General features: G+C 39.6%; 1 protein-coding gene across 1 annotated transcript in view; it reads left to right on the top strand.

Moving 5' to 3' along the window:
• Window positions 1-13,969, top strand: part of PLPPR1 (phospholipid phosphatase related 1) — a 592,616-nt gene that overhangs the window by 166,889 nt on the left and 411,758 nt on the right. The window lies entirely within an intron of this gene.

The raw sequence follows: 13,969 nt of genomic DNA, 5'->3' as shown, positions 1-13,969 counted from the left end.
TGACAAATTTCTTAAGTTATGAAACTAAATTATCCCCCTTCCTTTTTCAGACACCTACTTCTCTATCTCTTTCCATATATAGTTGTAGTTATAATCTACTCTTAATAGATCACTCACATGTAGAATAAAATCCTATCAATATATTTAAATCTCATACAGTCATTTTGCATTTTAAATTGCTGTCTCTCTCATTTATTGATTTAATTAAGAGAGCTGAGTTCTAGATATCTAGAAAGTCTCTGAAAGTTGGAGGAGATAATATTATTTGGTGGTGGTCAAGGAAGGACTATGATTGTAGCATTACTGAAAACTGCCTCTTCTTACCTGGAGGTGAAATGGCCTTGTTTTCTACCACACTTCTCTATGGGGTGCTGATATTTACCATAGAAAAAGATTCTCAGTTTTGCCAAATAAATTTTGGGTAAGCAGGTAACTCAACTCAATTGTGGGAATCAGTGAACTACTTTCACGTTTCATAGTTTTTCTATTCATTTACTTCAAAAGTGGCTGTGAGATTGTTAGATAATATAATTTGCTTTTCCCCATATTTGAGAATCTTGTGAAAGTGATCAAAATAACTTGAGATCAAAGCGGGTTTCTTACAGCTTGAAAAGAGCAGTGACCTTAAACCAAGCTTAAGCCAAGGAGAGCACAATAAGCTTTCCTGCCCTCTCCCAGCAGCGACAGACTTTGTCTCTTACAAAACTTTCAGATCAAGGGAGATTTACTCTCCTTCTCTTCTTCACCCTCACACTTAGGTGTGTCTTGACCATGGAGGTAATCTCTTTCAACTCTCCTCTCCTGCCTCTAATCTTTTTCATAAACATTCCATGAAGATCAGGGGAAATGATTTTGTGGGTGAATGCAGACTTCTCTTATGTCTGGGACTTTCAGGCAGTCTCAACCATCTCACCAACCTAAATATGCTCCTTAACATTTAACTAAAATCTCAGATGTTTTCTTGCCTGTTTATGTGGTGGCTACCTCCTATCTCTGCTGCTCTGCAAAGGTGTGAGTTTCATTTCTTCCTGGAGAGCATTGCCATCCTTTTGGATTTTAGTTTCCTAGCTTACCTGTGGCCTCAGCTCTGTGAGAGGCTCAAACATGATTTTTATAGGATATCTGACTTATTCCTGTTGTTAGAGTAGGAGCTATGTTCTCCACTTGGTTTCTATACCTAGATGGAAGATATTTTTAATATTGGAAGGATTATTTGGTTCTTTGCCCAATCTCTTCAGTTATTTCTGAATCTATTTCCTACTCACATTTGGAAGCTTTTCTTTTATTCTTTAAGCATATCAGATATAGCAATTTTATATTTTGTGCCTAGTAATACCATTACCTGGGATCTATGCAGATCTGATTCTGCTATCTATTGCTTTTGATGTCTCTCAGTGATTGTTCTTTGTGTTTTTGTATGTTTTGGGATGTTAGACTGTGAGCACATGGTTTATTTGAATGTTATCTTTGGGAATTTTTGAAGCCTGGATTGAAGGTGAATTCCTTTAGAGAGGATTTGTGTTTACTTCTGCATGGAGCATAGCCAACCATTTCATATTAAATTAGTTGATTGAGGTTTTTCGTACCACACTGGTAGCATGAGAGGTAGTTTGTAATTATGCATTCTTGGTGGACTGCCATCTATGGGGTCGCACAGAGTCGGACATGACTGAAGCGACTTAGCAGCAGCAGCAGCAGGGTGGATATCCTTTTTTTCCCTGTACCCAGCACCAAAGCCAAGACAATGCAATGTCTGTATCATGCCATTTGAGAAGGTGGACTTACTTTTCATTCATTATTTTACTTACAAATCAGCTCCTAGAGGTCCCAGCTTTATTTGGGTGGAGTGAAGGGGGGAATTTGCCTCTCTTGAGGAGGTCTGTGACATTTTCTCTCTCCTCCACAACCTGGATAGCCATAAAATGAGGAGATTAACATCTCCACAGAAACTTAATAAAAAGTAAAAAGTCAGATTTTTTTCTTTTTTTGGCTCATTTTCCTTTTATGTCTTCATTTGATTTCTGTGAGTTCTTTACTTTGTACCTGCTCTGCAAATGCAGTAATTAAAAATGCTTTTTGTCAGCATTTACTTATGAGGACTATTTGGATATCTAACATGCTGTTGTTGTTTCAGTCACTAAGTCATGTTGGACTCTCTGCGACCCCATGGACTGTAGCCTGCCAGGCTCCTCTGTCTATAGGATTTCCCTGGCAAGTCTACTAGAGTGGGTTGCCATTTCTTTTTCCAGGGGATATTCCTGACCCAGGAATTGAACCCTTGTCTCCTGCTTGGCAGGCAGATTCTTTACCACTGAGCCACCTCAGAAACCCCCATTATTAATATGTTACACAGACAGAAACAGAATTCCTCTTTTAAAATTTCTTTATTGCCATGTTAGTGAGATCTTGCTGCTGCTGCTGCTGCTGCTAAGTTGCTTCAGTTGTGTCCGACTCTGTGCGACCCCATAGACAGCAGCCCAACGGGCTCCCCCGTCTCTGGGATTCTCCAGGAAAGAACACTGGAGTGGGTTGCCATTTCCTTCTCCAACACAGGAAAGTGAAAAGTGAAAGTGAAGTCATTCAGTCGTGTCCCACCCTCAGCAACCCCATGGACTGCAGCCTTCCAGGCTCCTCCATCCATGGGATTTTCCAGGCAAGAGTACTGGAGTGGGGTGCCATTGCCTTCTCCGAGTGAGATCTTAGGAAAGAGAAAAAAGAATTTCTATTTTATGTCATGTTTTTTAACTTCAGAAACCAAATACTTCAAGGAACATAGAGTTATTCAAATGGACATTTACAGGTTTATTTAAGACTAACAGGACTGGAAAAGGTCAGTTTTCATCCCAATCCCAAAGAAAGGCAATGCCAAAGAATGCTCAAACTACCGCACATTTGCAGTCATCTCACATGCTAGTAAAGTCATGCTCAAAATTCTCCGAGCCAGGTTTCAGCAATACGTGAACCGTGAACTTCCTGATGTTCAAGCTGGTTTTAGAAAAGGCAAAGGAACCAGAGATCAAATTGCCAACATCCGGTGGGTCATGGAAAAAGCAAGAGAGTTCCAGAAAAACATCTATTTCTGCTTTATTGACTATACCAAAGCCTTTGACTGCATGGATCACAAGAAACTGTGGAAAATTCTTCAAGAGATGGGAATACCAGACCACCTGACCTGCCTCTTGAGAAACCTATATGCAGGTCAGGAAGCAACAGTTAGAATGGGACATGAAACAACAGACTGGTTCCAAATAGGAAAAGGAGTACGTCGAGGCTGTATATTGTCACCCTGCTTATTTAACTTGTATGCAGAGTACATCATGAGAAATGCTGGACTGGAAGAAACACAGCTGGAATCAAGACTGCTGGGAGAAATATCAATAACCTCAGATATGCAGATGATACCACCCTTATGGCAGAAAGTGAAGAGGAACTCAAAAGCCTCTTGATGAAAGTGAAAGAAGAGAGTGAAAAAGTTGGCTTAAAGCTCAACATTCAGAAAACGAAGATCATGGCACCCAGTCCCATCACTTCATGGGAAATAGATGGGGAAACAGTAGAAACAGTGTCAGACTTTATTTTTTTGGGGCTCCAAAATCACTGCAGATGGTGACTGCAGCCATGTAATTAAAAGACACTTACTCCTTGGAAGGAAAGTTATGACCAACCTAGATAGCATATTCAAAAGCAGAGACATTACTTTGCCAACAAAGGTTCGTCTAGTCAAGGCTATGGTTATTCCTGTGGCCATGTATGGATGTGAGAGTTGGACTGTGAAGAAGGCTGAGCACCGAAGAATTGATGCTTTTGAACTGTGGTGTTGGAGAAGACTCTTGAGAGTCCCTTGGACTGCAAGGAGATCCAACCAGTCCATTCTGAAGGAGATCAGCCCTGGGATTTCTTTGGAGGGACTCATGCTGAAGCTGAAACTCCAGTACTTTGGCCACCTCATGCGAAGAGTTGACTCATTGGAAAAGACTCTGATGCTGGGAGGGATTGGGAGCAGGAGGAGAAGGGGACGACAGAGGATGAGATGGCTGGGTGGCATCCCTGACTCGATGGACGTGAGTGTGAGTGAACTCCGGGAGTTGGTGATGGACAGGGAGGCCTGGCGTTCTGCGATTCATGGGTCACAAAGAGTCGGACACGACTGAGCGACTGAAATGAACTGACTGAATGTTATTTATACTGAATCCCAAATTTCTTGTTCTCAGAACATCACTCCCCATAGGTTATTTTGTTACTGATTATAAGTATATGGCTAACTGGCATATTCCCAGGCTGACTGTTTTCAGGAGACATAGGATAATCAAAGAAGGAAAATTGTATTGATCTATGTCCCTAAATTCCAATCTCGTTGTTTTCATGAACCTGGGATGATGGTTTTGTTGTTTAGTCTCTAAGTCATGTCTGACTCTTTTGCAACCCCATGGACTATAGCCCGCCAGGATCCTCAGGAAAAAGAAGATTTGATATTCTTTCTTTCTCTTCTTTGAACAACTCAGCATTCTTCCAGACCTCTGATTTATCATTTAGGTTCTACCAGAAAAGTGATGACTGTTTTCTCAATTTTCCCAAGGATGGTAAACACTACCATCCTACCTGCACAGGAAAGAAGTTAATTTATTATATACAATAGGTCCCTTAGACTGGCATTATGGCTTAATTCTCTTGGACCCTCACATGAGAATGACTGCTAGACTGTTCTCTTCCACTTGCCATTTGTCAGGAGACTCTTCAGTTGACTTCACTTCCAAAGGAAATAAGCAACTTGGATTTTTAGAGGGATTGTAGGAAAAGGGAGGAAAAGAGAAGAGAAGGCCTTTCTCTGTAATTCATTTTAGTATTCCATTGCCTTCCATATTTCATTTCAAAATGGTAGGGGGATTGAAACCATGTATCAGTTCAGTAAAGAGGATGTGATTTTTCTGAATCAGCCATTGTTTTAGAAGTGTCATTTGTTTCCATGGCTCAAGGAGAGTTTTCTTGAAGAAAAATAAGTGAGTCTAATTTTAAAATGTGAGTTTTCATTCCAGCTCTCACTTTTACTCTGTGTAGGGTGAAATTGTCCGGACACCAATCCAAGGCTAGTGAATCACTTCAGTTCTATTAAAACCTAAATGATTGTTAAATTTATTTTAAATCTCTCAAGTTTTTGTACTTTGGGATAACAGCTGTGGTATAAACATACCCTAGAGAATTAACTTTGAATTAAACTGTAAATACCTAACTGTGATCTCCTTTGTAGTAGGATGCCATAGAACAAACCACTGGCCAAAGTGAATTCTTTAAATTATTTTAATTAATCCTAAGCCAGTTATTAATCTTTATTCTATCTGCCCCCCCAGAGAACCGTTATTCTAGAATTGATCAGATTCCCTTTCACTCTCATACTTGAAAACATTTAAAAGCTGTCTATTACATGATGAATAAAATAAGAGATTATTATGAGGGAACTCGAGATTCAAAATCAAGCTTTTAGTCTAGACATACCGCATATCCTTTGTATTAACACCCCATGCCTTTGCTCATGCTCTTCTTTTACCTGGAGTACTTTTTTTATGATTTCCCAAATGCTAAACTCTTGTTAATCCCTCAGCTATCAACTCAACATTACCTTTAGTTTTCTTCAATAATAGGAAAGTGGTGTGATTCTCAAACTTGGTTGTTCATGGAATCACACAGATAACTTAAAAGAAAGGAAAGAAAGAAAGGAGGGAGGGAGGAAGGAAGGAAGTAAAGAAGGAAGACCAATTATTTCTGAGTCCCAACTCCAGATATTCTGATTTAGTTGCTCTGAAGTGCATCCTAGGGATCAATATTGTTTTAAAAGGTCCCCAGATGACTCTAACATGTAGTCAAGTAGAACCCCTCATGGTATGATTGGTAGTCCAGATGATGTGAATCTTGATCTTACCACTGTCTTACTTTGTTGCTTAACTTCTATTTATTTCAGTTTTCTCATCTGTAAAATTGCAAAAACTAATCATGTTTAATTCTTAGGGTTCTTGTGAACATTAGTTTAGATGATGCAGGTAAACAGACTTAGCCTAAAACCTGCTCTAGTACATATTGGCCAAGACCAATAGGCAAATTAGCTGTTGCCTTCTGTTCTGTAAAAATTCCTGAAACAGAGACTTTTTGGAGAGTGCTTTCAGTAATACTTTTAAAACAGGCTCAAAAATACTATCTCATTCTCTCCAAATTTCTGGATGTCCCTGGTGGCTCAGATGGTAAAGAATTCGCCTTTAGAGGATTCCTAAAGAATGCAAGAGGTGCAAGAGACGTGGGTTTGATCCTTCAGTAGGGAAGATCCCCTGGAGAAGGGAATGGCAACCCACTCCAGTATTCTTGCCTGGAGAATTTAATGGACAGAAGAGCCTGGTGGGCACAGTCCATGGGGTCACAAAGAGTTGGACACGACTTAGCAACTATCACTTTCACTTTCAGAAGGAAGTTATGAATATTGAGAAAGTGTCAGACAACATAAATTTATAAATCATGTTTCAGCTATTACAGGCTAAACTGGAAGAGTTTTTGAAGCTTCAGTATTAATACTCTAATAATTTCCTAAACTCTTCAATTTGTTGTTGTTCAGTCGCTAAGTCATGTCCAGCTTTGTGACCCATGGACTGAAGCACCCCATGGACTGCAATAAAATTTTCTAATTCTCTACCTATTACTTCTCCTTCCCAACTCCTTGCATATTTGCTATTTACCTAAACAACTATTATGTCGTGTCTCAAGATTGGAACACCATAATTGGGTTAATTTCTTACAGAGAGTATTGGATCATGGTGTTCCTTGGAAAATAGAAATTTGAGAAGGTAAGCAGAGATATTAAATTCTCTTTGCCAGAGTGCTGATAAAGAATGCTTCTGGAGATATAATAATAGCCCTGAAAAGAGATATGACTATATAAAGATGCTGAAAAGAAATCTAAATTTAATCTGTGTATTCTTCATGATTAAATGGAAAATTAAAACCGGCTTAATAGTCATGCTGTTAAGTGTTTCATGGCATTTTAATAGCATATTTCAAATTTAGTACCAAACTCATTATACAATATTTCAAATATCAACATTTTACCATACCACAGGACCATTAGAATGTACATTGTTTTCCTGTGGGAATTATATACCGCTTCTTATTTACTAGCCTTGGGGCATATTTCAGAGTTCTTAGTGCTACTATTTATTATCCAAAGGAGACAAAATAAAAGTAAACTACAGTCTTGGTTACTTCTAAAATCTAGATGATATTGTAAGGTATTTTATATTTCTATTTCTGCCTTTGTTTTCTTTAAAAAGAAACAACAGGTATCTTGTTTCTGTTTAGAGAAATAATGTAGGCTAATTAACATTTTGAAAGCAAATGGAAGCAAAATAAAGTAAATGAAAACTTCTAATAAGTTCATGACATGGTGATGATGACCAATGAGATTCTATTACTTTATACTTTTAGCCCTTTTCTATGATATATATATATATATACATATATATATAATATGCATTTTATATGGTATATATATATATACTATGACATATATATATGTATGGAAATATCCTAGAGTTATTGTTACAAAGCTGCAAGTTCAAATATTAAAAATGTTTCTGCATCTTAATTTTTATGTTCATTGGTTGCTTTAGTGAAAGTTGGGGGAAAGGTATAATACATGTATTATTCTGCTGCTGCTGCTGCTGCTAAGTCGCTTCAGTCGTGTCTGACTCTGTGCGACCCCATAGAAGGCAGCCCACCAGGCTTCCCCGTCCCTGGGATTCTCCAAGCAAGAACACTGGAGTGGGTTGCCATTTCCTGCACCATCTTATTCAGAAATCTTCTATAATGTTTTAAACAGATGAATCAAGAATGAGAAGGAACCAGACTCTGGTTGTCACATGAAAGCTAGGAATACAGGTGAAGATGGGGGGTCAGCTTGTCTAATGTGAGTAAGAGCAGAATCAGAAGCAGAAAGAAAGGGGAGACAAAAAGGTGAGACCCAGAGGCTGGGACAAAAACAGGGCCAGAGAAGCAGATTCTAGACAGACAGGGGAGTCTGAAGGATCTTGCATCTTTTCTTTTATTCTGTCCTATTTGACATTAACTGCAAAACAGAACACAAGAGACAAACTGTCACTGTGTTTCTCTGCATAGATGAAAGTGCAAATACTCTAATCATTCACTCCTCATCTCTGCTGTGTCTTTATTTCTGAAGGCAGTTTCATTATTTTGACCTCCAAAGAAATAAAGGGATTGAGCACGAGAGAGTCAAACATCCAGTCAGGATTAGGGGGAGGTATGAGCTCCACAGGGGTAACTGATATTCGATGCTTTTGCAACTCTCAGGCAAAATGTTGCCTATTTCTTCCTCTGTATTAATATCCCACCTAACAAACTAGAAATCTCGTAAGCGAGCTACTGTGAACCTCATTTACATCCAAGGAAAAGGATGTTCAGAGAAGTTAAATCTTGTTCAAATTAATACCTATAATGATTTAAATTCAGGTCTATTGACCATGAAGGATGATGTATGATTTTTAAAAACCTTTGAAATCATGGAGAGGAATTCTGGAATAGTAAAATCATGGGAACTCCGTAGGCTATAAGTGTGTGAACAAAATCCCTTAGTGGGAAGACAACTTCAAATCATATACAGGGAACTCATTTACTCAAGATTTGGTGTTATCTAAGATCAATCTGTTTAAGAAAGATTTTCAGAAGTTTGCCATAGGAGAAGTATAGCTATTTGGATACATTTTCAACTTCTAAGGCTTTGTGTTCTTAGTAGGGAAAAAAGACATCGTCCTCTCACAAAAGTCTCTGTGAGGCAGCAAAGAACACCAGGAAAAATGTGAGCCTTGAAGACAAATGAATTGAGGTCCAAATTTCAATAGCACTGTTAATTATTTTTAGATATTAGGCTTCTCTGGTGGTTCAGATGGTAAAGAATCTGCCTGCAATGCAGGAGACCTGGGTTTGATCCCTGGGTCTAGACGATCCCCTGGTGAAGGGAATGGCGACCCACTCCAGTATTCTTACCTGGATAGTTCCATGGACAGAGGAGCCTGGCGGGCTACAGTCCATGGAGTCGTGCAAAGAATCAGACATGACTGAGCAACTAACACTTCACTTTTCATTGGCCGCATTTATGTTTCTGAGTCTGAATTTCTACATTTGTATGAGGGAATAATAATTCTCTTTCTCATAATCTTGCTATGCTGATTAAATGAGATTATAGATTGTGGAAAGCTGTCTAGAAACATTGGCTGACAACAACTATTACTATACAGTGAAAAAAAAAATCATTCTTCCCCAAAATGCCCAATGTTATTCTTGGTTGTTTCAAAGCACTAAATGTGATTGCATAGTTGCTTTGTAAGCCAGGTGTGAAAAGAGGCACTTTTCCAGAGTTTCAGTAATCCTATCAGCCAGTTCTGGACCAACTCAAGGTACCATGTGAACCTAGCGTCCATCTGTTGTTTCAGTAAATCTAATTCCTATTTGCAGTTAAACAAAACAGGCAAGAACAGCGACCATTGCTGATTCATTGACAATTTGTTTGCTCCCTGTATGATCAAGCATCTCAGTTAATTGTCCAAATCTCAACTTGGAATAGCCTGAAATGAATTTCTTTAACTTTGGCCAAATATTGAAACAGTTAGTGGAAAATACAGATCTACTTTTACCTAGACATTCAATTAACCTTTTATTATATCTGCCTGAACTTCACCTTCCTTCCTCAAATATTCTTGACCCACAGAATAAAATCTAAGCTTTCAAAAGTGCATGTCAAGGCATTCATGAATTAATCTCTGCTATTTCTGTCCCATATTCCCTGCTTCTATCCATGCTTTCTGCTTTCTAGTCACAATGGCTTCTCAGAGTCCGCAACTGCCTCCTTCCTTCTCTTTCTTTGTTGTCATACCATCTGCAACAGGTCCTCCCTTTATTTTCATCTTGGGTGAACATCACACCCCAGTGTAGAACCTGGATTCTTGATCAGCTGTCAAGGGGCCTACTGACTCAATGGGGAGTAGGGAACCTTAACTTGTGGAAAAGCTGATAGATAATTTTTTTTTCCTTCTTATTCAGTTCAGTTCAGTTGCTCAGTCATGTCCAACCCTTTGTGACCCCATGAACCGAAGCACACCAGGCCTCCCTGTCCATCACCAATGGGCAGAATCTACCCAGACCCATGTCCACTGAGTTGGTGATGCCATCCAACCATCTCATCCTCTGTCATCCCCTTCTCCTCCTTTTTCTTATTTTTAAAAAATTTTTTTTATTTTTTTTTAACTTTACAATATTGTATTGGTTTTGCCATATATCAACATGAATCCGCCACAGGTATACACGTGTTCCTCATCCTGAACCCTCCTCCCTCTTCCCTCCCCGTACCATCCCTCTGGGTCATCCCAGTGCACCAGGCCCAAGCATCCAGTATCGTGCATCGAACCTGGACTGGCGACCCGGTGTGGCTCATCTGAAGAGGAACTGAGGGAGTATATTTGCTGAGTGACATGCTCTGTGTCTTTGCTTGTCAAGCTGTTATTATAGTTTATAACATCACCTTGTATCATATCACCCGTTGTTTCTTTTTTTTTTTTTCTTTTGTCACTTTTATAGTCTTGGGCTTATACCTACCAAAAGTTCTTATTTTAGGTTCTACCTGTCAAGGAACTCGGGTTAAACACTTGTTCAGTCGCTAAGTCCTGTCAGATTCTTTGTGACTCCATGGACTGCAGCACTCCAGGCTTCCTTGACCTTCACTGTCTCCTGGAATTTGCTGACTCTGTCCATTGAGTAGATGATGCCATCCAACTGAGAGGGTAACATGCGGGAAGGCCAGGGGTCTCCAAATAGAGGAAATAGCCTGCAAGTGTCAGACATTTTTATCTCTCTTAAGCGGCAGGAGGAAACAAACTAGCAATATTTTTTCCTTCTCTATACAAATTTAAAGGGAGGTTTCTCTTAAAATACTGTGTTGCCATAATGACACCTGGTTTACCTGAAGTTAGCTATTCTCGAGCCTAGAGATAACCAATGCCTTTTTCTTATGGAAATGTTTGTCTTAAGCTATGCTAATGTACTATGCCTTTACCCCAAACTCTGTCTCCAAGTCGGTTCCGCCTCTTGGCCCAGAACCTACTTGACAAACCAGTATGGATATTGTTCCCCTAATCTATGTAAATGAAACTATTTGTATGGTGGTCTGCCCTTCTTCAAGATTCAAGTTAATCATTTTATGGCCCAGGATAAACCATTTGGTGCCAAGATTATCCCAAAATGCATCTTATGGGTGAGGGGCCTGGTGCCATTCTGAATTTTAAGACATTCCTTTCTTTCATTAACAGACTGCTAGTGACTATATAACATCCAGCTAAAGACTAGCAGGGGGGTACTCTTTCTGCCCCCTTCTGATGCCTATGTCAGAAGCTTTCTCTATCTCCTTTATACTTCAATAAAACTTTATTACACAAAAGCTCTGAGCGATCAAGCCTCGTCTCTGGCCCCGGATTGAATTCTTCTCCTCCGGGGGCCAAGAATCCTGGTGTATTCGCGTGATTCAACAACCTTTCACAACCATCTCATACTCTGCCAACCTCTTCTACTTTTACCTTCAATCTTTCCCAGCATCCAGATCTTTTCCAAGGAGTCTGCTTTTCACATAAGGTGGCTAAAGAATTGGAGCTTCAGCTTCAGCATCAGTCTTTCCAATGAATATTCAGGGTTGTTTTCCTTTAGGATTGACTGGTTTGATCTCCTTGCAGTCCAAGGGACTCCCAAGAGTCTTCTCCAACACCACAGTTTAAAAGCATCAGTGCTCTGGCACTCAGCTTTCTTTACAGTCCAACTCTTACATCCATACATGACCATTGGAAAATTGTATCTTTGACTATGCAGACCTTTGTTGGCAAGGTAATGTTTCTGCTTTTTAATATGTTGTCTAGGTTTGTCATAGCTTTTCTTCCAAGGAGCAAGTGTCTTAATTTCATGGCTACAGTCACCATCCAAAGTGATTTTGGAGCCCAAGAAAATAAAGTCGGCCACTGTTTCCATTTTTCCCCTTTCAATTTTCCATGAAGCTATGGGACCGGATGCCATGATTCGTTTTTTGAATGTTGAGTTTTAAGCCAACTTTTTCACTCTTCTCTTTCATCCTCATCAAGAGGCTCTTTAGTTCCTCTTTGCTTTCTGCCATTAGGATAGTATAATCTGCATATATGAGGTTGTTGATATTTCTCCTGGCAATCTTGATTTCAGCTTGTAATTCATCCAGCTTGATATTTTGCATATAAGTGAAATAAGCAGAGTGAAAATATATGGGCTTGACTTACTCCTTTTTGAATTTTGAAACAGTCCACTGTTCCTGTCCAGTTCTAGCTGTTGCTTCTTGACTCACATACAGGTTTCTCAGGAGGCAGGTAAGGTGGTCTGGTATTCCCATCTCTTTAAGAATTTTCTACAGTTTGTTGTGATCCACACAGTCAGAGACTTTAGCATAGTCAATGAAGCAGAAGTACATGTTTTTTATTGGAATCCCCTTTCTTATTCTATGATCCAGCATATGTTGACAATTTGACCTCTGGTTCCTCTGCCTTTTCTAAATCCAGCCTGTACATCTGGAAGTTTACGTACTGCTAAAGCCTTGCTTGAAAGATTTTGAGCATTACCTTGCTTAGCATGTGAAATGAGTGTAATTGTGTGGTAGTCTGAATATTCTTTAGCATTGTCCTTCTTTGAGATTGGAATGAAAATGGACTTTTTCCAGTCCTGTGGCCATTGGTGAGATTTCCAAGTTTGCTGGTATATTGAGTGCAGCACTTTCACAGCATCATCTTTTAGGATTTGAAATAGCTCAGGTGACATTCCATCACCTCCACTAGCTTTGTTTGTAGTAAATCTTCCTAAGGTCCACTTGACTTCACATTCCAGGATGTCTGGTTCTAAGTGAGTGACCACACCATTGTGTTTGTCTGGGTCATTAGGGCCTTTTTTGTATAGTTCTTCTGTGTATCCTTGCCACCTCTTCTTAATACCTTTCCCTCTTTTAGGTCCTTGCTGTGTCTGTCCTTTATCATGCCCATCTTTGTGTGCTACGTTCCCTTGGTAATCCAGTTTTTTTGAAGAGATCTCTAGTCTTTCCCATTCTATAGTTTTTCTCTATTTCTTTGCATTGTTCACATAAGAAGGCTTTCTTCTCTCTCCTTGCTATTCTCTAGAACTCTGCATTCAGCTGGGGATATCTTTCCCTTTCTCCTTTGCCTTTCACTTTTCTTCTTTTCTCAACCATTTGTGAGGCCTCCTCAGACAACCATTTTGCCTTCTTGAATTTCTTTTTCTTTGGCTGGTTTTGGTTACTGCCTCCTGTACTGTGTTACAAATATCCACCCATAGTTCTTCAGGCACTCTGTCTACCAAATCTAATCCCTAGAACCTTCATCACTTCATGGGAAATAGATGGGGAAACAGTGGAAACTGTCAGACTTTATTTTTTGGGCTCCAAAATCACTGCAGATAGTGACTGCAGCCATGAAATTAAAAGATGCTTACTCCTTGGAAGGAAAGTTATGACCAACCTAGATAGCATATTCGAAAGCAGAGACATTACTTTGCCAACAAAGGTCCATCTAGTCAAGGCTATGGTTTTTCCTATGATCATGTATGGATGTGAGAGGTGGACTGTGAAGAAGGCTGAGTGCTGAAAAATTGATGCTTTTGAACTGTGGTGTTGGAGGAGACTCTTGAGAGTCCCCTGGACTGCAAGGAGATCCAACAAGTCCATTCTGAAGGAGATCAGCCCTGGGATTTCTTTGGAAGGAATGATGCTAAAGCTGAAACTCCAGTACTTTGGCCACCTCATATGAAGAGTTGACTCATTGGAAAAGACTCTGATGCTGGGAGGGATTGAGAGCAGAAGAAGGGGACGACAGAGGATGAAATGGCTGGATGGCATCACTGACTCAATGGA

The sequence above is a fragment of the Bos mutus genome, chromosome 8, assembly GCF_027580195.1.
Source record: "Bos mutus isolate GX-2022 chromosome 8, NWIPB_WYAK_1.1, whole genome shotgun sequence".
Taxonomy (NCBI): Eukaryota; Metazoa; Chordata; class Mammalia; order Artiodactyla; family Bovidae; genus Bos; species Bos mutus.
This window is presented reverse-complemented; position numbering and strand designations above follow the sequence as displayed.